The 26934-nt window shown below is 39.3% G+C and overlaps 1 protein-coding gene across 2 annotated transcripts in view; it reads right to left on the bottom strand.

Moving 5' to 3' along the window:
* The window catches only part of asic4a (acid-sensing (proton-gated) ion channel family member 4a), an 84656-nt gene that overhangs the window by 17103 nt on the left and 40619 nt on the right, over positions 1–26934 (bottom strand). The window lies entirely within an intron of this gene.

A 26934-nucleotide genomic window follows, 5' to 3' on the forward strand; every position in this document is an offset into this window, starting at 1 on the left:
AAACTGTTGCTTAGTGACAAGAAATGGTTGAGTTGTTGAAAGACTACTTTTTCAATGATTTTACTTAAAAACGGAAGGGTAGTTCTAGACCACACTCTATAATTTACAAAAAGACCCAACAACTCTAGTAATTCCCCAAAGGGCGAGCATTTAGTGCAACAGTGGCGAGGATACACTCCATCTAGGGAGAAAGCTCAGACAGACTGCGGCTCTTGGTAGGCGGTGTCTGACGATGCTGGTGTAATGACCAGTGGCAGTTATAGTCACAATAATGATCCACCAACAAAATCAAGAGTATGTCATCACTCCTAAAATCAATGCCAGATATTTCAAGAAACAGACTTAAACTACACAACAGATCTAAGTAATTTATATTTTTGATTAAGATTTGATTAAGTCAGAAATGAGTTAGGGTCACATTTACTAAACATGTTGGTAAGTCCCCATTCTGGAAGCCTTTAAAAATCTTTCAGGGTCCTCACCTCTCATTTTAAGTACAAAAACAATGTTTTTTCTTTATTTACACGTCCTTCACATGGATCAACTGGTGAGATTGTTGACGATTTTCTTGGAAAATTGGAGCTTCTTCTTTTAGCATCCAGTCCATCAAGTCCATATTTAAAGACCCATTTACAACATTCTCATTTAAAGAAAAGTTAGCTTAGTTATCCTAGCAGCTGATAAAATCTGCTGGCAACAGTTGTCATTTTGGCAGTTAACATCGATGATTGGTGGCTAGAAATTAAAAGCCTGCTTTTGTATTACTAAGCTTGACAGGCTGAGCAGCAATAACTCAGAGAGTCAGGCATGGCGAGCTGTTCATTTGATGTTGGCAAATACATACGTTAAAAAAAAGGTCAGTCAAATCAGTTGACTTTTATTCATTTGTTATTATAGATTACCATTATATTAGATGTTTTGTGTAAGTGCTTAAACACGTAAGGCTGCAAAAAATAGGTTTCAGCTGGCTTTAAAGATAAAAGGCTTTTATGAATGAAATGATGGATTCCAACAGCATCAGAGTGAAAAGCCCCGTCCATTAGAGTACAGCTTTCTCTTCTAAGTTTCACACATTGTTAATACATCCATCCTATTACATCTTTCCACAAAGCAAAGACAAAAAAGAGTCATCTATTGAAATCATTTTGTACAAACAACAAATAAAAGAGGACACTGGTGAAAGTATTAGGCAGAAAAATCCCATTGCAGGAGAGGTCAACCGCCAAGTCGCTGGAGAAATGACAGTGAAATAACAATCGAGCTGAAAAGACAGCAGACGTGTCATTATAGAGACGCTGCGACAGTCCCAGCATCATCCAAAACATAGTCATCTGTGTTCTGACTTTGATATCAGCTTGATCCACCTAATGAGTGCTGTGATGTCTAAATAAGGGATGCTGGTGGAACAACATACACTCTCATTTACAGACCACTGGGTATATTCACATCTGAGGAGGTTGAACAACAAATCAAAGCCAGTTGTGAGGTTTAGTCTAGTAATTCCCTAGAACAGTGGCAATTTGGCAATATCCACCACAGTGATTAGAGCAAGAAATGAGTACCATTTACAAAAACTTGGCCTTTAGAAGGAGAGCTGTATTTTACGCAATAATAGACTCAGGCTTTTGATCTGTGTGTGTGTGTGTGTGTGTACATGTTTGTTTTGAGTGTGCTTTCGAATGGATTACGAATGGTAACCTTCAAAGTGAGTCTTAGTTGAGAATTCAGAGAAATGGCTGGCAGAATCACAGATCTCAGTTCGAGCTCTTATGTGCTACAAAGTGGTCTCCATGGTGAAAATGTGTTAGTTCGGATGGCCTATCTGCATTCCTTTGTAAATGGCAGCAACTTTCCAGTCAGTGTGATTAGAAAATGGGAGGTGGCAAAATGTGGTCCAAGACCGGGAAGGAGTATTCAAGTGTGAATTTTGACTGACATGTGCTATTAGGTTGAAATAGTTTAATCTCTATTTGGCTGGTGCGGAGCAGTTGAGGAGGTAAGCTGCACTTATCATTGATCCTCCCTCCCGTTCATTGACACACTTAAGCCTCTGCAGGCAGACTTTATCTGATGGAGCAGGCATCAGAGGCAAAGGAGGATTTCACTTTAAAAATGCTCAAAACAGCCCGACCAAGTGCCTGGGTTCCGCTCCAAAACTTTGGGCTCATGAGGACGCCAGTGCGTTCACAAATGATGTCCCCAGAGAGTACGGCAAAGTTTTCCCATCATCTCACCCAGGAAATGGTTGTTGGCAGAGCTTACACTGGTTTATTTCTCTGCTCTGAACCCCCTACCCCCACAATCTTTTCTTCTTGCATCTGCAACGTGATTGATGGAACATTTTTCTCATGTTACATCTTGCACCAAATTTAGCAAAGGTAACATGGCAGACTTGGGCAATTCCCAAGTGGGGACTTGGCACTGCTGTTGACAAGCTGAAACAAAGCAGCAGCATGGCAGTTACAAACCAAATGAAAAGAGGTTCTGTACTCTTCTGAGTGACTCAAGTTGTTTAGATGAGCTAATTATTGCAACACTTAATGTAGCATAGTTCACTATGTTGTCATTTGGAGGTCTAAAACAATATCACTCCATTTCATTTGACAGACTTTTAGATAATAATGGAAAATAGAACCAAATGTTTCTCATTTCTGCACTATCCTATCCTATCCTGTTAGGTCTGAACACAAACCTGAAACTCTCTATCACACTTAATATGTTTTAATCCAATGTTGTTGTGTTATGTATGTACTGTATTTGCACAATAGATATTATTCTGTTTCTCCATATTTGAATTTAACTGTTCAAGGCTGGAATACCTAATGGGCAACCTGGCCTAGGGCCCCATAACCTCATGCCCCATGTTCACTGTGTAGCAATTAGCTTGAATAATTGATAATTTGTTTGGTAGTGTATGCACCACTAAAACATAATATAAACCTAGAATAAAAAGGGCTTTAGAGGGCTATAATTAATATTGTTATATTAATAATGGACCATCCAACTAATTGTATATGATAGGATTTGCTTGGTCGCTGGACCCTGAAAACAAAGTAGCAAAATGGAATATTATCATTTACACTTGTGCTTTTCCACAGTGACATGTCAAAGTGTTTTCTTTAAAAACAAGGCCTTTTGATTTGTTTTTACGGCCTGCAACTGTACTGTTTGGATTCAGTCTCCACATTCGCAGAGTGTTGTTTTTGCTTGTTTTCCCACTGAAGCTGACAACGTTAGTGACCAGAGTGGAACATTTAGCAGATATATTTTTCAGGAGTTGGTGGAGACACACATGACGCTAAATAAATGTTCATGTTGTTGCATATGAATAAATAAAAGACAATGATTATGCTCAAAAGGTCTCCATAACAACTGTATAGGGTTGTAATATGTCAATGTTGTTTACAGCTTGTTTCTGCTGCTCCTGAGTGGCCAAACAAATCAAGTAATGCTGGTTTATGGTCTTGCATTTTTTACGTTATTATGATACTTATATTTGATCCTGTGTCAAAATATAATTCTAACCCCGTTTATTAATGAATAAATGTGTGGTTGAATGAAATGACCACAAACCAATTTAAACAGCAAACCTGGAGAATGACAGTATTTCAGAGTATTTGCAGGTTAAGAGTATTTGTAGGTTTTTGGGTCTCTGTGTGCTGTACTTGATGGCCACAGAATACATATACATACATACATATGCAAAGACAAGAGTGGTGAGTCCACTTGACTAGACGGTAAAGTGTGATCGCCTTAAGATGGAGCCCTCATCTAGTCTATAGCAGCAACTTTCTTTGGAAAAATACCCAACTTCCAAATTTACGTCATTTGTACACACTGTATTGTATTTTATCAATTATAGCCTAATTGTCTTAAATGTCAATTCAGTATGTCTTTTGCCAGTGTTTTTTAAAATTTAGTTCAAAGTGCAACTTCATTTTCTGTCTCTCCATGCTAAATGCATTTAGAGACCAACCCCTTACCATGTAATTCATAAGCTCTTGTAGGGAAAACCCTTTAACACCCTCTTTATGGCCGTGATCTGACAGTCCAATGGCACTTCTCCTTTTAAATAACCTGCAGGAATCACTTCAGTGCTTCTCCGGAGGACATCCATTTCCAGGGAGGTTGCGTGTCATCTGGGTAGCTCTCCGAATATGAAGAAGAAGGATTTGAATTCATTTACAGAGGGTGGTGGAATATTCCTGATTGGCAGTTAAAACCATTAAGGCTGGCTCATGTAGGTTTAAGGTTGAGACAAAACGTTCTTAGATTTAATGGCTTCATTACAACCTGCTAGCAAAAAATCTCAAATCACAATGTGACATGAACTGAATATTTACATGGTATTACTGAATGTTTTTGCAATGGTGTATGTGACAGGGCTGCCAGTCAATGTACTACACTGCAAACATCTCTCTCTTACAAAGTTATTTTATCCAATATTAACTTTTTAAAACTGTGGTGATGCAACCATTAACCACTCATGTTGTTTCAATTATTTTCTTTTTCTAATTTTAGTGAAGTGCTTATTCTGTTATTCTTGTTTGAAGATACTTGGTATAAGGGGAACTGCACTGTGAGCAAAAGGAACTGTCTTATCCTATTGGTGGACATGTCTTGTTTTACGAAAAACACACAATATGAGACAAAATGACACATACACAGGGAAGGGGAATGGACAAAATGTAATTTATACACACGCCATTTGCATGAGGGATCTGTTTAACAGAAAACATGCTTTACTTTACATCCATAAAGTCATGGAATAAAAAAGTCTAAATGTTTGACTACATTCACACCGCAGCTTAAAGTGTCCATGTTCACATTATAATGGACTGTATGGATGGATTATGCTGTTTGTTTTTTATTGCTCAATCGTCCCTTTTAAACAAGCAGCAAAATAAATAAATCAGCACTGCCATGTAAATGCATAAACCTTACATAATGCATCTGAGACAATGACATTGTTTACAGGAGACACCTCAAGTCGCTCAGAACTGTTGCTGTACAAGAGGATGTGAGGACGAAGAGAACATGATGTCTTAAGCTAAGGTCCCTCTAAACTGGAAAAGTCTTCAAAACATAAAAACAAAAATAAAAATGTTTTGCTGTATTTCTTTCTTTTACCCTAGCAAAAGTTCACTCTATGAAGTGACTGTTTCCCTCTCACACTCTCAATCCAGACAAAGAAAAAAACCACAGAGACCAATGGAGGGCCATACATTAAGGCTACAATAAACTGCCCATGATCTTCTGTTAAACAACAAAAGATGATCTCCACATCATCATGAAAAGAAAAAAGCCCTCTGACCCCCTCATGGGGTGGACAAAACATTAGCAACACCTTTCAATATAAAACAGTCAACAACATCACTATCCACAGCCTTATAAATGGCCACAGAGTGAAGTAAAAACCTGACACAGGGACAACAAAAGCTGATTTTTGAGCTTAATTAAGATGTGTAATGCACTGCTATCGCATTGCATTTGATTTGACACAAACTGCTAACTCAGTGTATTTTCTTAATTTATCAGAGACCGCAACACAAAATGCCTTCAACGATCTGCCTTTACTGTGACAGAACCGTCAGGAATCTGGACAAGGCTAATAGAAGGGCTGCAGACATTCTGAGCATTTTTAAGCACAAGATTAGAAATGAAAAATGATAGTGATGTGTTAACTCAGCGCCTATTTTTGCAAAAACTGACAAGAAGTGATAAGAACTCATTGCTTAATCTTCCTTCTTTTAATGCACCACGGTTAAGCGCTATAATTCATAAATAATCCTCAATCAAATGTCAGGAAGATTACTTTTATCCTAGGTCCGTGCATTGAGATGTCCACAACACTGGGAAGTAAATACAAATCTAGCTAACATCATAACCTCCCTAATACCCCCCCCCCCCTTTCCTGATATATTCAGAGAGTTTGGCTTATCAGTGGAGAGGCTCAAACATGAAGCCTAAACATAGCAGACTGGAATGTGAAGCACACAAGTTTTGCACCATTAACCTCCATCTCAATGTCGGCACCAGCTATGCAGCTTTGGATTGCCAGTCAACACGTTACAGTTATTATGTATCAATTCCGACCATCATTACACAACCAAGTGCTGAGATCTCAAATGTACAGTAGTTTAATACAGTCATTCAAGGAAGTGATCCCACTAGACCTTCTAATTAATAAGAAGAAAAGCACATGTCACCTTTTCTGATTATTCTCTGACACAGTGTCCATGATCAAACACTGAGGTAGGTACAAGGTGGTGAATTAACTTGATCATTTTAAGTAGTGTCTCTATTCATTTTGCTCTCCTGTTTGACTGAATACCATACATTAAAATAATGATCTCCGATACATAAACCTGCAGGGCTTGTTTCAGTCATTAGTGTAGGAGTTCTGACTCATCTCTTCTCTGCCTTTGCTGCCCTCTTTCTTGTTTCTTCCGACAGAGCGTCAAAAATAAGTGGAGCACCAAAGTCAGAACAGTGCACTCAGCAAACCTCTCTCTCTTCAAATGTTAGTATTCCAAAAAAAACGTCCCCCCCGCCCCTACCCCATGCTGCTATTCCCAGCATATCCGAGCATACTCAGCTAATGGAGCAGGGAGAGATGCTCTTGAAAGAGAGGTTGAAAATGGACAGGCTCTCCAGCACAATACAGCAACTCACAAATAGAACAGTCCACGACATGCAGCACTCTCGGAGATAAAAGCTTCCACTGAGTACAGTCTGCACTATCAACACGGCCAGTGGCCCATAAAGGTGCTGTTTTATAAATGTGATTAGAAACTACTGTCATAATGGGGATAATTCATCTGGATCACCACAGTGAGACAGGTCCCTAATCAGTCCTTATGTGTAATTGAGATAAATCATTTCCTGCAGCGAGAGCTTGTGCCTTGGTCTAACCAAAATGGTAACAATTCTTGACCTTAAGAGTCCAACAGAGCAGTGCCTATTAATTGTGCTCCTAATGGAACAATAGTTCTCATTATCCATTTATCTACATTACGTAAAATGAGTCAACCTGGATGGCTATTTTCATGTCAAAGTTTCTACAATCCTCTAGATTAAAGCTGGAAAAGCTGTTCTGACAACATATTGTTGTATAATCCGTGGCATGTTTGAGCATGTTTGATGTTTAAGCTATGGTTAATTCTTTGTCCTGTGGTGGTTTAGGAACAATTTCAGGCTATTTATTCCACTCCAGCACTCGAGGTCATGGCTCAGAAGGGAGGAGTAGAGTACAATCATGCTGAATGCATAAGCTAATGGGGCTCTCAAGATAGCAGAATAGAAGAATATTGCCGCTATACATGAGCCAAGTATGCTTCCCTTTTCCACTTCTCCTCATTTTGCCAACAGTTCATTCAGTAGGGTCTTCACTGATACAGCTAAGGAGAAATCTGCCCTGGGCACTGCGCCGGCAAACAGTCCCGCCTTAGGCATTTGTCTAACTGTTAAATTTGTTTTCTGCAGTCATTTAGATATTCAGGTTTAATTAAGGTACCTCTGTCATTAACACAGGATTTCATTTCCTAAGCTCTCAATCTCGCAACACTCTCTGCTTCTCTCAGACTCTGGCACCCACTCCAAAACACAAACACTCCCACCCAACTGCCACTGAAGAAACACTGTCACAGTTCCCTGGCCATACTTTTATTTGGTATTCATCATAACCAAGACACCTGCTTGGTTGTTTTTCTTTCCCAGGGAACTCTGGGGAAATGATATCTGTTGGATTGGTGCCACATGTAAGGGTTGATGAAACTGCCGAAGAGGAAAAGCAGAATCTTCTATCTCTTGACATGAATCATCAATATAAAATATGATGTCCCTTCAGGGACATGAGAGTTACAGATGCAAATAAATATCAGCTGCTAGCTCTTGTCAATTTGTGACAAGTTATTCATAACTGAGCATGTATCAAAATAAACAAATGCTTGTGATTGCAAGTATTTTATTAAATGCAGCTGCTGCATGAGATAATCATAAATACATGTTTTTTGTTCTCCTCTTGTACCCGTGTAACATGTAATGTCTTGGGACTGCGAATGACATGCAGCACTTGCTTTATTCACAAGATGGTGCAATAAGTGCACTTACTTACCCACTTACTGATTCACTTATCCAAACCATTTTTTTCAGCCTTTTGGTGAGCAACAGTGAAACAATATTTGTCTCTCAACTGTGTAACATTTATGAGCAGGGTGATTCATGTTTTTCATGCTACATAAATCATCCAAGTAAACAAGTCTGATTAGTGTTGTTGCTCAGGCGAAAGAGCCTGTTTTGAGTCAAAAGCAGATCTCACAGTCCATTAGACTAAGCTGGATCTAAGGCCAGAGCCCAAGGAAGTTTGGCAGACACAGAGGTTTAAACTGCACACCTAAACACGCCCAGTTTCATTTGGCCTCTAATCACAGTCCTCTCAAATGGCTGAGTTAAAGAAGGAGATAATGCAGCAGTGGAACAAAGCACCGGCAGATCCAACAGGAATGGAAAACCTCACATCCTGTCCTTGACTGACTCTGATCAAAGTCACAGTGAGAAAATATTTTGCAGGACAAAACGCCCATATTTCTGCACTGTGTATCTGCAGGGTACTAATAGAATGGATGATTCATTTAATTAATTATAATTCAGGTGGTGACATTTGGGGCATTCTAAACTAAGGTGTCTTGTGTTCATTCAAGTCTGAAACAAAAATGCCACAAGCCTATTCAAACACACACACACACACACACACACACACACACACACACACACACACACACACACACACACACACACACACACACACACACACACACACACACACACACACACACACACACACACACTTGCAGCATCACCATACAAATGAGCGACCGGCATCACATTTCACTTATGAAAGCTACACACCCTGGCAAACAAAGCACCTTTATTACTCTACAGCATAATTATTGCAGCATTTAGCACAGTGACATATCACTTCTTTACCATACATTCTGTTGGATCTCTCATTAGTTACTTTACACGTTGTTTGCTTGCCTCCCTCTCGGTGCCTGAGGCTCATCTGTCACTGTTGTTGCATCTCCAACTGTTTGCCAATGGCGGTCGATACATATTATTGATGATTTGATGCCCCCTTAATACCAGGTTGTTAAGAGTAAGAGGAGAGGACCACTCTAATCCCTGTCTGCACATCAAAGACAGGCCAGATATCTGGCCTGCTATTAAACGAGTGGCTGGATGCCACCTGCCCAGATGTTTGGCATGTGGTCTCCAGTTCTGCCAAATGGGAATCATAAGACTGCAGGATGCCTTCCAGGAAGCATATGAGGCTCCAAAACTTCAAGGACAAGCCTGCGGTCTGAATTTTATTTTCTTAATTTATTTTTATTTCAGATTTTTTATAATAATCTATCAATCCTTTTATGTTTGCCATACACGTATGTATGCAGTTCAATGTCCATTTCTTGTCCATACTTTTCACACCTAGCTCAAGGGGTTATTGCATTTGGTTCAGGCACCTTTAGAAGTTGATGACACAGCTGCCTCACTTTTACATTTCAATTTTCTATGAACATAACAGGCACTTTTGGCATCCTGCATCAGAGGCCAAAAAGCTCAGTGTGGATTAGAAAGAGTGGATGTTGGGCTCTGTATATCCCACAGTTGTAACAATCCCAGGCCTGCTGCCTGGGCTCTGACTGTCAGTTAAAGAACTTGCCTGTGATAGGGCCTCAAAATACTGGAAGGCTTCCTAGTTACAGCCCTGCCTGTCAACGTACATTTGATCTCCTTGGAGTTTACTCACAATGAAGCCGTTTATTGTTATTTACAGCCAAAGCCTCAGTGAGTATGCGCCATTGTACACTCGGCCAAACGGTGGTGGCAGTCCAGATGACCATCATTACCATTATGTTTGCCATTATTGAAGCACAATACTCACTGTCACAATAAGAACAGACACAATGGGAAAACATGAATACTACATTCAACCACATAAAGCAGTCACAGGACCGTTTTGTCAACAACTCTCGTGCGACAAATTCACACTGTAGTCCAAATCAGCCAGAAGATACATGAATGCAAATAGTCTGCCACATTTATTAGAAGAAATTATGAAACCTAAAAGGTTGTCAGTTGTTTCCAGATCCTGATCCCAACCTTCCCTCTGGTACCATTTTTATTTCAATTTTTTGTTTTCGTTCTAGTTATATGTCTTGTCAGCTACTGGATGGATTGCAATGGTATTTGGTACGGATGTCTACAGTGCCCAGAGGATTTATTCTAAGGACTTTTGTCATTCGCAACACATAGATGATTATTATGATAATCATGATGATTAAATGGTACAAAAATGACAACCAATACCATACTGTATATATTTTAGATACTCTATGCTTAAATGTTTAGAAAAATATAAAGACAGTGTTTCCTAAATGTTCCCATGCCATTTTAACATCTTTGCACATCTAACGCTTGAAATGACATCATAACAACTCCCAAATTACTTAATGTGATACATTTTCTGCTTACACCGTCCTCACACAAAGAAACAATATAATTCTGCTTGGTGTTAAACATTGAGCATTATTAGTGTATATGGAAATGAAATTGATAAATGCCTAATATACAGTATAAAGCAACTACAGTCACCTTCTTAATTTACAGTATGCTTTCAATATACATATTATTTTCTTTATATTTTTAAAATTTGCAGAAACAGAAGAAGAGAATGTTTTTTTGGTGTCTTTGCAAAAGACATAAAACTGAAGCTAACTGTTATATATATGGTATATATCACAAAATAACAGAACAATATTTTTGTCAATATAACCAGATGAAGAATTGTATTTGTCATCTATGTGTTTCGATCTCGGAGACACGACATTGATACATTCATTTTTCATGTGTCACGGGTGAATATGACTTCAAGATTTATAATATGAAAATATCAAGCACATGCATTTTTTAACACACATTTGCTCTATGTGGATAAATCTGTGTCAAATCCATTTCAAAGGTGCTACCCTCGACTTTGACCTCATTGCAAGATGCTCAGATTGTGACAGAGTTCCATTAACACAACTCAGAGCAATTTCATAGCATTTTACAGACACAAAGCCAACCTCGCTGCTTCCAGCGACGAGCACTTTTGCTGGCAGAAAGTGAGATGATGATAATGCAAACACTTCACATATCTAGAAAAATCAGTGCATTTCAAATAATCATCAGGCTATGTGAATTTCAATGCTTTAATAGATTTCTAGGGTCATACATACACATAATTTATTTATCTTTTACATCGTGATATTAGATCATAAAGTATGCAGGGTTATATCTCATCCACACACACACACACACACACACACACACATACACACACACAGACACAGATACACACACACACACACACACACACACACAGACACACACACACACACACACACACACAAAAACACACACACAAAATCAACTCCTGAAGGTGGAGAGCAGCTGCACTGTGCTTCTCCTTGTATTCTGCCTCTAGAGCATGTCTTATAAGTTAATTTCCAGTCAGGCACTAAAAGCGCATGACCTATTACAACAAACAACAAATCTCTAAACCAAAAAGAAGAATTGTGACTTCTGCAACTCTTCTCGAGATCTATAATTCCTTTTGACAGATGTCATAAACGGAGCATGTTTATTTTATCCGCGCTGTGACAACAGGCTGCAAAATATTCCTCTGAAAACATCAGAGGCCTTAACATCCTGCAGTCTGTGAATACTGTGCATGATTTATGATTAGCGAGCAGTGACACCTTTGAGATGAGTAAATTAGGATAACCAAGCCCAATGCATCAGAGAAGTCTTCACTGTGACAAAAGAGGGAAGGCCCACCCAATACTCCACAAAGCTCTCAATGTGTATTTGTCAATTAATGTATAGACATTTTAAATATGAGCAGCTGACTGTAAGTGAATGACAGTAAGTGCAACACAGACGAGCAAGCCTACTGTTTGCACTCAGACACCTCTCACCATAATCACATGGTTGTCATCGTAGCTTAAACAGTAAACCAAGACTTCCTATCTAAACTGACTCTGGAAAAATTTCACAGACAAAAAAAAACACATTTTTTCCTGAAAGAAACAGAAAAAGAAAGCAGTGTTCCAGTGAAATGAAATGAGTATGGTTTTGTCTCAGTGCCTTAGTGTGATAAAATTCTGTTCACTGTCTTTCCACTACACCAAACAGTGGCAAACAGAATGTCTCTAACTGATCGGCACAGCAGTCAATACATCAGCGTGTGCATTGGGATGAAGAAATCAATGTCAGTGCATTCTCATGCCTCCTCCATCTCTGCCAGCAAGCCCTCATACAGGGATGAAAAGTCATCAACTGAACCTACCCAAAGGGGATAGCGCACACCCGATATTGATATTTGAAGGGTTGCCTTGATGCCAAGAAAGGCCCTTGTAAAAGCCATGGTAAAGGATTACCCAAGCAAGCATGTCCTCCTTCAGCGCAGCCGAGAACACTAGTTTCCACCCTTGGTACCGTTTTGAAGGGTCATTTTTAAACACAGCGAGGGATGAAACAAACAACAAGAGAAGCTAGGAGGAACCATCCATCACTCTTACTTGGCTCTACATTGCTGTTTGTTGAGCTGGAGATAAAGCTGGCCTTATCTTTAATTAAGCTTGATCAAACATTGTTAAGGCCCAATCTGTAATGCTAAACAAAACAAAGAGGCTCGCCTGGGTCACAGAACATTTTTTTATGTTGTATTGACTGATAGAAAATTGCAAGTTTATTATGCTGCGATGATGGGTATTGATGCAATAGTCTGCAGCACTGTATCAATTAGACTGATAAAAAGTCGGCTTAAAGTTATTATGGCTGTAAAACGACAGCCCCATCCCTATCATTAGTATTAACAATACTATTACTGCTTCATCAATACAGTTTAATTTTGCTTTATCTTTCCTTATTTATGTAAATCTAAATCCAGATAATAAACCAATTCACATAACGTTAACACACTGTATAACATTTTCACTGTATTGACAGCATAGAGAGAAGGATATGTGCTGTACCTTTGGGTCAGCTAAGAGATTTTTGTTGGGGTTTGGGGGTTGTTGCATACAGCTTAGTGGATAAGATTGATATGCCACTGCTCTGCCAAAAGGACAATGTAATTAAAGTCATGCAACCATGGTATGTACCATAACTGAGACTTGTGTGGCCACATCCTTCATTTCAGGTAACTATGTTGAGTACACTGACGCGTACTGACTCAGATTCTAAATTGTTTTGTTTCTACAAGACGACACGTATTGTTTCACAACCTGTTATATACGGGAATACATATTTGTTTTCAACGTTTATAATCAAATATCACCTTGTATTTGAACACGTCAGGTGCTCATGTTTGAGGCATTTTTATCAATTGTTTAGTCAGTCAGCTAATATGAAGTAAAAGGGTCAGGAGGTTTTAGATTTCAAAATGTATGGAACATATTTATTTCCCCAAGACATCAGAAAATTTACAAAACCAAACTCAATAAAACCAGTGTGTAGCCCACTGTAGGGAAAACATGGTAACACAGGTGTAATGTAATAGGCTTGAACGCCATGTAAACACACATAGATTCTATGTCTAAAATGTTTACTGTGAAAGTTATGTTCACAGTAAACCACAGTTGTTTGGCTCCATTTATAACAGTATATATGTATATAAACTGCACATGTGCCCCACCCCAATCCAGAAACTGTTGGAACCCATTAATGCATACACCACAGACTAAATAAAGCCAAAGATTGTGAATTTGGACAGCTGTGCAATTCCCTGGTACGTGACAGCATAGTTTATGGTTTAATGACCAGGTGAGAAGCAGACTCTTAAGAGAAGCAGATTTGCCGTTAGAAAAAAATATTTATGTCTGCCGTGCAAGTGAGGTTACATCAAGCCAAGTGAAAGCACTGACAGAAGAAGTGGAGGTCCACAGAATAACACATTCAAGGACCAAATGAAATGTCTTGCATTGGCCAGACATGTAAATATGCAACAACAACAAAAATCAGTTGCAAAGATGCGTCAGCAACAGCATGCAAAAAGAGTGCATGCAATTGAGCACAGTGAGAGTGAAAAGGACATGTACATTGGCACAGTTAAAGAGGAGAATGTACAATACACCAGTGTGATGGAGTCTGCAGAGATAGAATCCAAAGAAGAAAAATCGACAGAAGCTTTAGAATAAGTAGGAACATTCCAACTTTTAGACTGTAAACAGGCAAATACTGCAATGTAAGTTGATAGATTCAATCCACTGGATGTTGCAAGGCAGGCTCAGGGCAAGAACAAGACCTATGTCTATGCCCTATGTATGCCCTCTCTGGTCATAAGATAGATCCACTGGGCAGGAGCAGAAAAAAGGTGTATAATGATGAAAGGGACATTGTTGAAGACTGTGATGATCTCATCAATATACAGATTGACCACACTTGTTCACATCCATTGCTCACGGTTAAGGAAGTAGTTTCCTGTATGCAAAATGCAAAGTACTTCAAGTTACAGACACAACTTGATGATTGAAGCTCAACGCTGTGTACCTTTATAAACCTCAGAGGAAGATACAGATACTGCAATTGCTGTGTGGGTTTTCATCAGCATCAGAGGGGTTTCAGAGGGCCATCACACTGATAACTGAAGGTTTGGATGGTGTTGTAAAGATCATTGATGACTCCTTTTGGAAGAGCATGACCACAGGCTGATAAAGTTGTTGGTGAAAGGAAGGAAGTATAACCTGGAACTAAACAAAAACAAGTGCTAAATCAGGACAAGGGAAATCAAATACAATGGACAGTGGACACACACTCCAGGGCACTGAGACCAGATGAGGAAAAAGTGAGTATCTTGCCAAGTTCATACCTAACCTGTCAGACATCAGCGCTTCATCAAGGGAGCTTCTTGAAGAGGATACAGTGCAGCATTGGGAGCAAGTGCAAAATAGAAGTTTTGAACGGCTTAAACAGCTTGTCACAGACATTCCAACATGGATGTCAACAAACTGATCACACTGTCACCAGATGGCAGCTCAGAAGACATCGAAGCAGTCATAGTGGAGGATGACAAGCTGTAACGTTTGGGTCAAAAGCCCTCTATGTCTGTCGTTAAAATAGAAAAATAGTTACTCAACATTGTGTATGGGCGTGAGAAATTCCATCAGTATATTTATTGAAAAAAGCATTTATGTTAACCCTTGTATGGTATTCGGGTCATATTGACCCATTTCAAATTTTTACCAGAAGAAAAATGGTACAAGTACATTTTTTCCCCCTGAAAATGAATGACCTTACCTTAATTTCTGTAATAAACATGTATTCTTGACTCAATTCAGAAAATTACTGTGGATATGTCCACTTATGTTTTTTTCCATAGAGGATTTTTAACATGAATTATAACCTTATGACAAAAAAAACGAATCCCACTTCCATTTTTAATTGTGTTCTAGTAGAGACTAATTACATTCCCTCATCTCAATTGTTTAAAATTGAGATAAAGACAATATTTTTTTAATTGCTTATGAAGTAAAATTTTATTTCAGAAATGTTTTTAAAACCCCAAATAAGTCACAGGTCAATTTGACCCGAGGGATACGAGAGGGTCCCGAAAGTGAAGACAATACAAAGGTTAAGAGGGACTGCAAGCTTGTTGAAATCATCTTTAAAAAGGTACTACACTGTTCCGGCTGTGGCTCAGTGGTAGAGCGGTTGCCTGCCAATCGGAAGGTTGGGGGTTCAATCCCTGGCCTATGTCGAAGTGTCCTTGGGCAAGACACTGAACCCCTAGTTGCCCCCGATGCTGCGCATCGGAGTGTGAATGTGTGTGAGTGTATATCTGATGAGCAGTTGGCACCTTGTACGGCAGCCTCGGCCACAGTGTGTGAATTTTGAATGTTTCCTGTATGATGTAAAAAGCGCTCTGAGTAGTTGTTAAGACTAGAAAAGCGCTATAAAAATACAGCACATTTACATTTCCACTGAGCTCCTATGAGGCTTGAACTACAAAGATACAGCCTTAAAGTCACCTATCAGCCTGACAAGGATCTTTACACTTGAAACGCTGTAAGTCCAGCATTCCTCAAAGAGCAAACAGAAGATCTGCTGGAGAAAGAATTGGATTACACCTCAACTGCCCTTTTCAGGGGGAAAATGGCACAAGTTAAGGAAACCCTTAAAGACATCCCACTGAATGGATGGCCATATAAAAGCAGTGCAGTACCAATATCTCCTTCACTACAACGGATCTGAGTTTCTGCTAGGTGTAGAATACTTCTACTAGTTCCCAGAGATTAAAAAACGAGGGAAATCACCAGTTGCAGTTTGACAATTGACAATGTTTGCAATGCATGGTTTTCCTGATGTGTCATCTCAAATAATCCGTAGTATGCCAGTGCTGAGTTCCAAGACGAGAAAGCTGGCCATTTAAAGACTGTTTAAACAATGTAATAATGGTGATCACCCCCTTGTTGGAAAATTGCAATACACCAGCACAGTTGCTTATGGGATATCAGCTTAAAGGAAAATTGCCAACCTCAACCTCAAGAGGGAACAGTCCAAGTATCCAAGTAGTCGAGAGAAAAGCAGGAGAAACTAAAATTCTACTATGACAGGCAAAACAAGACAACTATCTGAACTGCAAGCTGGAGAAAATGTCAAGATACAAAGAGGAGAGATATAGAAGCAAACTGTGGTCCTGCACAAACATGAGCAACTGTGGTTCACACACCAGATGGGATAGGAGAAACAGATGAGAAAACCTTTCCATCCATAAATGAACAAGCCATAGAAATACACATTGACTAAGAGATGTTAGACTACAAAAGTAACAACAAACAGGCTACACACTCGCATTAATCTGAAAACACAGTTATCACACACCAAAAGACACACCTAATAAACAATCTGACACACACTCATATCAAACTAGATCTGGGAGACAAGGAAGAATATCTGTTTAATACCGAGATTGAGAGAGAGAGTGTATTTGTTCGAACAGGAAAAAGATATGCTTACATAAGTTGAAGAGGTTTTGAGGGTCGTTTAAATGTTATTTTAGTTTGCTCATTTTTTTTAACCTGAAAATGTTTGAGAAGATATGTGTTACGAAACTTGTTGTAAGACATGTTTACAGTTGTCAAGGTTTAACAAAGTCATAGATAGTGAGGTTTGTAAATTTAAAAAAAAGCTCAAGCGGAGCATGTGTGGATCGTGGATGTGATGTAAAGCAGAAGCAAATAGTATACACTTTTTGCTTTTGGCTGTAAAGCATGGCCAGTAAAGTCATGTTGACAAGGTAGATGTCCTTCTCCATTCATATAACAGGAAATGACTGATTGGAAACCCTGGTTGTAACTGTGATGTAAAATAAAGCCATGAATAAATCCTTATGTTATAAACACAACCGGCAAAATGTGACAAACACAATTTTGACATTTACTTTTAATCCTGCAGTATAAGATTTTTTGTGGCCATTTGTGGGCAGTACAAGAAGTTGTAAACACAACATTGACATATAACCACTTTTTAAATTGTTATGGCTAATGCAGGCGGTATAACCAAAAGATTTAAAAGAGTTAAAAGAAGCAGAAGCGCTCCATCGATCTGAGGAGAACTGGAGAGTTACAGAGAAAACACACTGGGCACGTAATGTCTTGTGTAGCCGAGTAGTGCAGCTATTTTCATTTCGGCGCCCATGTTAGCCAATCTGTCCGGCCACACCGGGTGCGGAGCGGCCACGTTGGCCCATGCACTGCGGCCATCGTTTTGGTGTCAAGCTAGGCAGGTAATCCCATACAGGAAGACCACAGTGCAGCCGGATACTTTACATAAATGACATTTTAAATAAAACACTTAGGGTTCATAGTGATTTTGGCTGTCTTGACTTCTCACAGCGAGGCGGGATCAGGCACACACACACACACACACACACACTGTAAACAACATTAGCCACAGGTATAGTATAGAACTCAAATAGATACACAGCAGTCTGCTATGGTAGGGCAGTAAATTATGGGTGCTTTTACTATCGTAAAACTGCAGGTAGTTGCTGAGTGATCATTTGTACTTTGGTAGAAGCAGAAATATTAGCATATTGTTCAAGCACACTTGCATGTGCACCCTATTAAAAGGTTAATCTGACAAATAAGGTGATGGCATTAAAATCTGTTAATCATGGAGAAAACATAATGAAAGGCCCTTGGATGACATTTCAAAGAAAAAAACAGAAAAGATAACTTTGTCAGATCTTCCCAAGCGCTTTGCACTGCAACACATTTTCTTTTCATCACCTTATGATTTTAGTTTATTGTAACACATAAATCCTCTCTGTATCATACTTCAGAACATCCACGTTTGTTTTACCCATGAGCTGTGACCTCAATACACCAAACAGTCTTTACAGAAGACCAAAGCATTGGTATAAACAGATAAATATGAGAAGTTGACCCTACTGAAATCCCCAGTTTAATTAATGCCAGGTCCCCTCTCAGTAATTTGAAGTCTCCTTTATTAGAGATTTTAAAAGTGCTCTCCCCAGGGAATCTCTGAGTCACAGGGAAATTGTGGCACAATATGTTTTTAATTTCCCAGGAGGTCCTTGCACAGCAACTGTTTAACGATGGAGCAGCTTTGCTCAAGGAAACTAAAAGCTATGCTTTTTTTCTTTTGTCATAATGACTGGCCGTAACATGAAATATTTTGCCTTTTTGCCTGGTCCTCTCTTGCTATTACTCAAAGCTTAGTACAACTTACTTTTATTTTTTGCCTTCCACTGGGACATGCATAAGTGTTGATGCAAAATTCTCAACTTTAACCAAATTTAAATCACACAAAACAATCACAAGACAAAGAATTACATGTCATCCGGATGCAGTATTTCAGAGATAAAAACCTGCTGAAATACTGATAAAGTCTTTGCATCTGATTTTAGGTTAGTCTTTTTGACTTTAAGAGACGTGTGACATTTTTGACTACAAAATAATTGTTGTCCTCGATGTAAAAATAGCAAAAAGAGTCCCGGATTGTTGCAAATGTATGTCGAGTAAAGAGCTCATTGTATTGTCACAGCCTGTAACATAACCCTCAAAAACCACAGTTTTCAGACGCTAACCATGTATTAAACTGTAAACAGTAAATGTACACCACGTGTCACTTTGTTGTTGTATGCATGAAGAAATATTTTGTTTGTTTTGTCAGTTGAGCAACAGTTACACCTGCCAGTTAGTGGGTGTAAATATTTAGTACAATTAATCTCTATGTGAGATGTTGTTTCTATGGAGCACCTCCTTATATTAATAATGTAATTTGTAAATGTTCATGTTATTAACTAGGCTAAGTTTAAACTTACAAAAAGCAGCAACCTGCTACAAGACAAACATAAAAAAGATTAAAAAAAAAAAAAATTATAACAAGGATTATAAGCTCATTCTTCCAAGTTTTCCATTCACCATATTACTTTATTTGATTTTTTTTATTGTAGTGGTTTCATATTACAACATCTTCCTGTGAAACAGTAACTAATTCCAATTCCTGGCACCACAAACGCTAAAGAAATACTGCTAAGTACAAGCTTGAAAATCCAGAGTTCTCGTGAGAGCACATTTTTAATTTACTCAGCGAGTTACTCTGGCATCGAGTAACGCTGCTCAGTAACTATAGCCTTGTATCCAATCTGCACCAATCAAATCGATATATCTGGTATAGTTGGGCCAGAAGTGAGTTAAAGATGATGGCAGTTTAATCTACCAGTTACCTCTGCTGGTAGCTAAGCATGTGGGGCTCTTGATACATCACCCCGTGTATGGTTGTAATTGGTTGTTGTGTTATCCAACTGCATGCAGTGAGATTTTCAAAATCCCGCTTGGTGCCGCCAGTCAGTTTGGTCATAAAAGTATTTGAGTCATTAATGACAGCAGTAATATTAGAAGAAAAAAAACATTGTTGTGGCGTTAGCTCATTGGCAACTCAAGGGATTTAAAGGTATCATGGCATGCTGCATTTTGAATAGTTTTGTATAGGCCTTAGTGGTCCCATAATACTCTATCTGAAGTCTCTTTACTGAAATCCAGCCTTGGTGAAGAATTACAGCCACTTGAGCCAGTCCCACAATGAGCTTTCCTTAGTATGTGCCGTTTCTGTGTCTGTAGCTTTAAATGCTATTGAGGAGGAGAGTGGGTGGGGGTGTGTGGCTCAAAAAAAGTCAAAGTGACGTTTTCATGCCATGGAACCTTTAATAATACTTTTATTTTGTAGGGTTGAGTTTTGTTCTAGTGTTACCACCTGTTCTGTTTACAGATTCAACCACTGTGAGATGGCGAGTTGTTTCTCCAATTTAGTAGTTTGCTTGGCGATAGTTAGTGCTACCAGTAGAGGCGTTGGATTTGTTTTTGTGTTGACTACAGTATGCCCAAGGCTCCTAGATGTTGAACCCAGACAACACTGATCTCTTAGGTATGTCTTTCCAGAAGTCTTGTACTGGTGTCAGAATGCATGTAGTAGGCAGTTGCTTTGGGGAAAACAATGTCTTATATGTCTTATTCAGTAAGTCCCATTATATTGTGATGTTTAATATCTACTCTTTAAATTACTTTGTATTGAATTATCTTAAGAGGGGGTGGAGTCCGTGGAAAATAAAAGTTTGTATAATTTTGAGAGTTGAAGTTTGAGTTATTTTATTGATATTGTCTAATAGGGGTAGTGGTTGAAGGTTGTTAGTGGATGTGTTTTTTTTTACCTAAGTGCATGCTTTCATTGAGTATATTGTAAATTTTGCCCATCCCCCATTTCATACTAGAGGGGTAGATCCTTGCATTGCTATTTCTTGACATAGTGTCTGTTCTATATTCAGCCATGAACGACGATGCTAGGATTTGAGGTTCCATTTGGTAATTTATTATAGCTGGTAGGGTATGCGTAATAGTGCTGGAAGTAGTTATTTCCAATAAAAGTTGGTAATGAGCAAGTCCAAGGTGTTAAATCATTTGTCTGTGGGCTTGAATTGTATCATTGTGATTCAGTAATTGATTTGTGGTAATAAGAGATTTGTTGGATGAGGTAACCCCAATCCAGTGGTTTAAGTAATCTTTTATTGTTTTTTAATAATGGAGTTTTGTTGAGAGTGATTTTGCCAGTCTTAGAGATATTTTCATACATAAATATGTCATATTGCCCGTGACGAGGGAGAAGGGGTGCTGAGGTGTGGAATTACAAATATGCTGACACAGTGGTGAAATAGTTGATTTAATAAATAGTCAGAAATCTTAGAGAAGACATTAATGATTTTCAAAAATGTATTGATTGGGTAAATCTATTAAAGTAGTGGCTCAAAGAGATTCAAGGTCAGATTGATGCTTTCCAGTCAGTTTGGTACTTAGGAAGATGTCATTTCCAGTGGCAACATATTTTAGGCCTTATTAGGCCGTATTTCTGGCCCCTTTACAACACCAACACAGAAATACAGTGGGCTACTTTTACCACCTATCTTCCTTTACCTGTAATAAAGCACCTCAGGTTTTTAAATTTTTGACAATGTTTGACCACAGCTGTAGTCAGGCACGTCTCCACATTGAATCTGTTCCGATGCTAAGTTTTGATTTGGGTCAAAGCTGCGGACGTCCCTTCACACAAGAAGATACAAAGGATAAGGGTTCATTAAGGCCATATTTCCCCAAGTCTGGACACTGTGGCAGCGTCTTGTCTGTATCTTTAATCTTTACCCACAGTCTGAAGACACATCCATCAACTGTTCCTGCAGCCAAGCTAGCCTGCAGCTGCTGATGATGCTCAGTCCTACCGAAAGGGTTCCTCGCCCAGTTCAGTACAACAGATGTCCTGTCAATATCACTAAAATTTGAGTTTAAGTCACTGTGGAGCTTGGAGAAACACATTTCACCATTTTCTCTACAGGAGCTTTGTTTGTCTGAGAAGCAGCTCACATTTCCTTCCTCTGCCACAGCCTGGCCTTGCTTATGAAACCATTAACCTTTTAGGATTTCGGTTTCCTTCCACTGTGGTTATAAGTTCATTTTGTTTATTTTGGATGGTTCAGGGGCTTAATAAGACCCAAGTCAGATTTCACTTCCCCGCTCTATTTGCAAATAAACACGTACATCATTTCCGTTTTATTTAGTGTAGTACATATTTTAATGAAACATTATTTTTCTGAAAATTTCATTTGTTACTCTCACATCTGGACTAGACTATCTGTCTAATCAGAGTTTTCTGTTGCGCGACTAAAACAACTTTTGAACGTACACACGTTCCACCAAAACAAGTTCCTTCCGGAGGCTATTTTGCGGCAGCACCGTGCCTCCATCAGGCGATTAGCAACACCAATGAGGAATATGATTGGTTTAAAGAAATGCCAATAAACCAGAGCACAATTTTCTCCCATCCCGGAATGCTGTGTTGACTAGCCAGACCCTCCTTCGCAGTCCTGTGAAAGAAATTCTGGCAATAAAAGACTAGTGCCAGGTCTATATAGGCTCTTACAAAATCACAAACATCACTGTAAGGCTAAAATGTCTTTCAATTCTTTTCCACAAGACAGCCACCTGATGAAGCAGCTGAGGAGCAGCTAGGATCTGCCGTCTTGACAAAGACTTTGAAACAGTCTGTGATTTACTGGCCTCACAACAGAACCTAATGAGTAAGGTGAGTGGTTCAGCGAATCATTTCTGAGCATACCCCAGAATGCCGTGCACACTTCTCATCAACACTGCTGCTCAGTCGGTATTTATTTAACTGCATGATGAGGACTGTCTGTCTTATTTTTTTTGTGCAATCCATAATGTTTCTACCACTTAGAGAAGCCGCAGCATGCTTAGTGCTGGGGTATGCATACTTAACAAACAAGCCTCTCACTATTTAGTTGTTCTATTCAAATTTATGAAGACATGCAGTGTTTAGTCTTACATGAACAGCAGTGTACTGTAGAATCCACCGGTGTGTTCTGTGATAGTGTCTATTGAAAAAAAATACAGTAGAAAATGCTGGGATAAGGATAGAAATGATTTAGCTTTGCTGGACATTGACCATGCCATGGTTGGCTATTTTTGCTCCAGTTCAGCATCTCTCCTGGTGTGACATACGGGACAGTGTCAACATATTGCAGAGTCAACACACTGTCATGCCTTGTGGTTTCTGCTCCCCAGTGGGAGACTTTAGGCAGACAAAGCACTGAGGACTGCTCCAGGTACAACTCTAGTCACTGCAATGCCAGTTCCTTCACCCCACATGCTGTTTTTTAGGTTACATCAATTTTTGTTATCTTGAGCTTTATAAAGTTTCTTTATGAGAAGTGAAGTCCTTTGCCCTCGGTAGGATTCTTTTTGTGTTTGTGGCTTTGATGTTGAAGCTCTAATGAGAACATATTACTACATACCTGTTGGGAAGAAACACACTCAGCAAATCAGTAAGCTTCTAAGTAGCTGTTTGAAGTGCCCTTGACTATTGCTTCACATTTTAATGTGGAGAGATACTGTCTTCTAATGTGCTTCTAATATACTGTGAGTTCCTCAAGATGACACAAATCAATAGATATACTAATCCGGGTGTATCCAGTGGGGCATTCTCTTATCCTGCTGGATTTTCACACACTAACTTAAAAATCCGTTGAGTGGTCTTTAGGGCAAGTTTCTTATTCCTGTCAGAAGCAAGAGGGATTATGTACGATACTTAACGCTTCACTTTAGAGTTGAACTTTTTTCCACATGGGAAAAAAAGAGAAACTAAAAAAAGACCCGTTTACATTTGCTGACATGTGTGACGTGATGAACAAGCCTTAAAAACAGAGCAAAGTGCAAAGATTGATTGCCCCTTTAAGTAGCAGATAAGATGCCTTTTGTTTTCTGGGGTTGTTTTTCAAAACTCAGGGGTGAAAATGGAAAAAAAATGATTTGAATGTGAAAATAAATCGAAAGAGTTCAATTGTGCCAAAGGAAAAAAAGACGAGTATGATGCAGTGGTGTCGGGAGCCGGGAGGTTGGGGTGGTATTTAACAGCTACACTCTATTTATTGTATGAACAGGTGAAAACAACATCTGTATTAGTGAGCAGTCTCTGCACATCCGGGAAGCAGCATGCTGCAGCCAGCAACTGAGCTCAAATAGGTTCAGAAGGCTGTTTCTATTGCATTTTAATCACCAATGTGCCAATGTGAGAGTGACTTCAAGTTCAAATTACAACTTTCTTCTGAGTTTGACATGTTACTATTTGTGTCTTTGTCACCAATCAGTGTTCATTCCCTTGTCCAAATAGAACATATGTAATCTATAATTTAGTCTTGGTCAAGCACTGCTTTTAGACGGACTGGTTATTATACCTACATATTTGACCTTAATCCACTCCTGTGCTTGCTTCATTGCTATTCCACATTAAGGGTGTTTAGAGTTGACATATTTCTGCCTGCTCCCTCCTTCCATCAATCTACAACTCCAGCATGCCTGTTTGTTGCTATTTTGAGAGTATCTAAAGAGGATAAAACAAGGCAACTGACTGATGGTAAATCTCCCCCCCCCCTCAAAATCCTGTGCGTCAAAGCTCAGATTTATGACTCAACTCACATCTAAGAGGGCTTGATATCCGACATTGTCACAGAGTAAAGAGTTGGCGTGTAATTGAATTGAAGAGCACAAAGCCACTGGTACATCGCACCGGAAATTCCCAAAGCCTGCAGATTTGAGACCAAGTCACGACCCTAGTAGCCATAAGTGCCACCCAAGTCGAATCCCAGTTGCCTGCATGTGTCTCTCTCTGTCACACAGAATCCAAATTCCCCCATCAATCGTGGCGGTGGGCGACACGATCCCTGACAACTTTTCACATCAGTCTGGGGATTAGAGGCATAAGGTTTACGCTGGCCTTGCCAGAATCCTGGATAACATTTTTTGATTCAGCAATTTAAACTAATTTCAAGGCTGGCTCTGCAGCAATTTTCTGGATCAATGGAATGTCATAGCTCACTTGGTCACTACCCGTCTTATCGCAGGTACCTAACACAGGGGGATGCTATGCTAATTGCTTGGTTTAGAGAGCAGGGACTCTTCATTTCCTCTATAGCTTGACGTCTGACGACCAGAACCAAACATTTGATGATTGATTATAGTTGTTATCTGCCAAACAAAAGCCTATACACGCAAAGACAAAATGTTACCATGATGGGTTGTTTACATTGAAATATATTTTCAGTGAATAGCCAGGCTCTGTGATCAGACACTGAAGAAAATTTCAACTCATTATTTGAAAACTGAAATTTTAGATATATTAGAAAATGCATAATTATAAAATTAAATAAATAAGCTGTTGTCTTTCAAATGTAGTTTTATTTAATAGCAACATAAGCCTGGGGCAAAGATAGTTGAAATACAATGACTTTTAAATGGATGCTGACTGAGGCATTGTTGTGCAATACAATGTATGTAAATACGTATATACCATACACATTTTGATTGCTATCCAATAACCATGAAACCCCAGAACTGGACCTGTGTGTTTGGAGCCTTTAACACTCGAGCAGGAACTAACTAAATATCTGCACATCATTTCCATAGTGTGGTTTTAGGTTGGCACAGCTGAGGACATTATCTGTTGGACTATTTATTGGTGTTTCTGGCTCCCCTTATTCCTTTGAACATGAATAACTCAAATATGGCAACTGAATCTTCAAGTCATTAAATCGGGCAAGCGCAAAGAAAAGAAGCAATAAAAGCTGACAAAATTACCAAAATTGCTGTAATCGGGGACATAGTCAGCACGGTTTCCTATTCTTCTGATTTCTGCAGACATGCTATTTCAAGACTGACCTGGGGACTAGACCAGAAGACATTTTACAGAAAACGATTTTTTCCCTTGGCAGGGCCTGTTCCACTTTCTTATGTTTCAATTGTCAAGGACAGAGCACATGGGGTTAAAAAGCAATTTCCTACATCATGACAACTGTACAAATGTATGGTGGCAAATGTTGGAGGAGAAAAGGGGGAGGTGGGGGTAGATAAGGGGGTGAAAGACACCGTGGTGGCAGTAGTGGAGTAGAGAGGTTAATCCCGCTGTTTAATCTATGGAGGTATGGGGGGGCCTTATCTCTGCCGCCTGCTGCCGTTGCGTTCTCCTTCAGCATCCAGCATCCAGCATCCCTGACTGTCTGACATCACTCAGCGCTGGGTTGTGGTAGGGGTTGGCGCGGGTGAAGGGGGGGAGGTTGAGAAAAGACAAGCTATTCACAGCTACATTAAAGGAGAATTCCGGTCGATTTCAACATGTAGCTCGTTTTTTAATTTTTTTTTTATTTGTAGTGCTGTCAGTAGCGAGACAAATTAAACTAAGTTAACGACACCGAGTTATCCTCCTGCTAGAGGTAGCACCCAACAGGCTTAAACAGGGCAAGTTTTAATTGTGTTTTTAGCCTCTAAACAGGTTCAAAATGTCCTTACCAGTGCCTTACCATGTGCAGTGATTCGGTCCAAGAGAACACAGTGAATTTGACTGCAGTAGATGTGACAGAAAAGCATAAAAGTTATGACAATTGACTAGTGTGGACTTCACCGGAGAACAGGAAATGAACAGAGGTATGGATTAACACAACTTTTATAACTTTCTGTCACATCTACAGATTTGCTCTGTTCACTCGGAAGGAATCACAGCACATGGTAAGGCACTTGTAATGACATTTTGAGCATGTTTAGAAGCTAAAAACAAGTGTAAAACTTCCCCTGTTTAAGCCTGTTGGGTGCCAAATATAGCAGGTGGATAACACGGTGTAGATTGCACCAATAGTTGTCATTTGTCTCGCTAATGACAGCACTACACATTTAAAAAAAGAGCTACATGTTGAAATCAACTGGTATTCTCCTTGAAGTGCCAATGCTACCTCAGACGTAGACATACCCCACC

Source organism: Etheostoma cragini, chromosome 11, assembly GCF_013103735.1.
Source record: "Etheostoma cragini isolate CJK2018 chromosome 11, CSU_Ecrag_1.0, whole genome shotgun sequence".
Lineage (NCBI taxonomy): Eukaryota > Metazoa > Chordata > Actinopteri > Perciformes > Percidae > Etheostoma > Etheostoma cragini.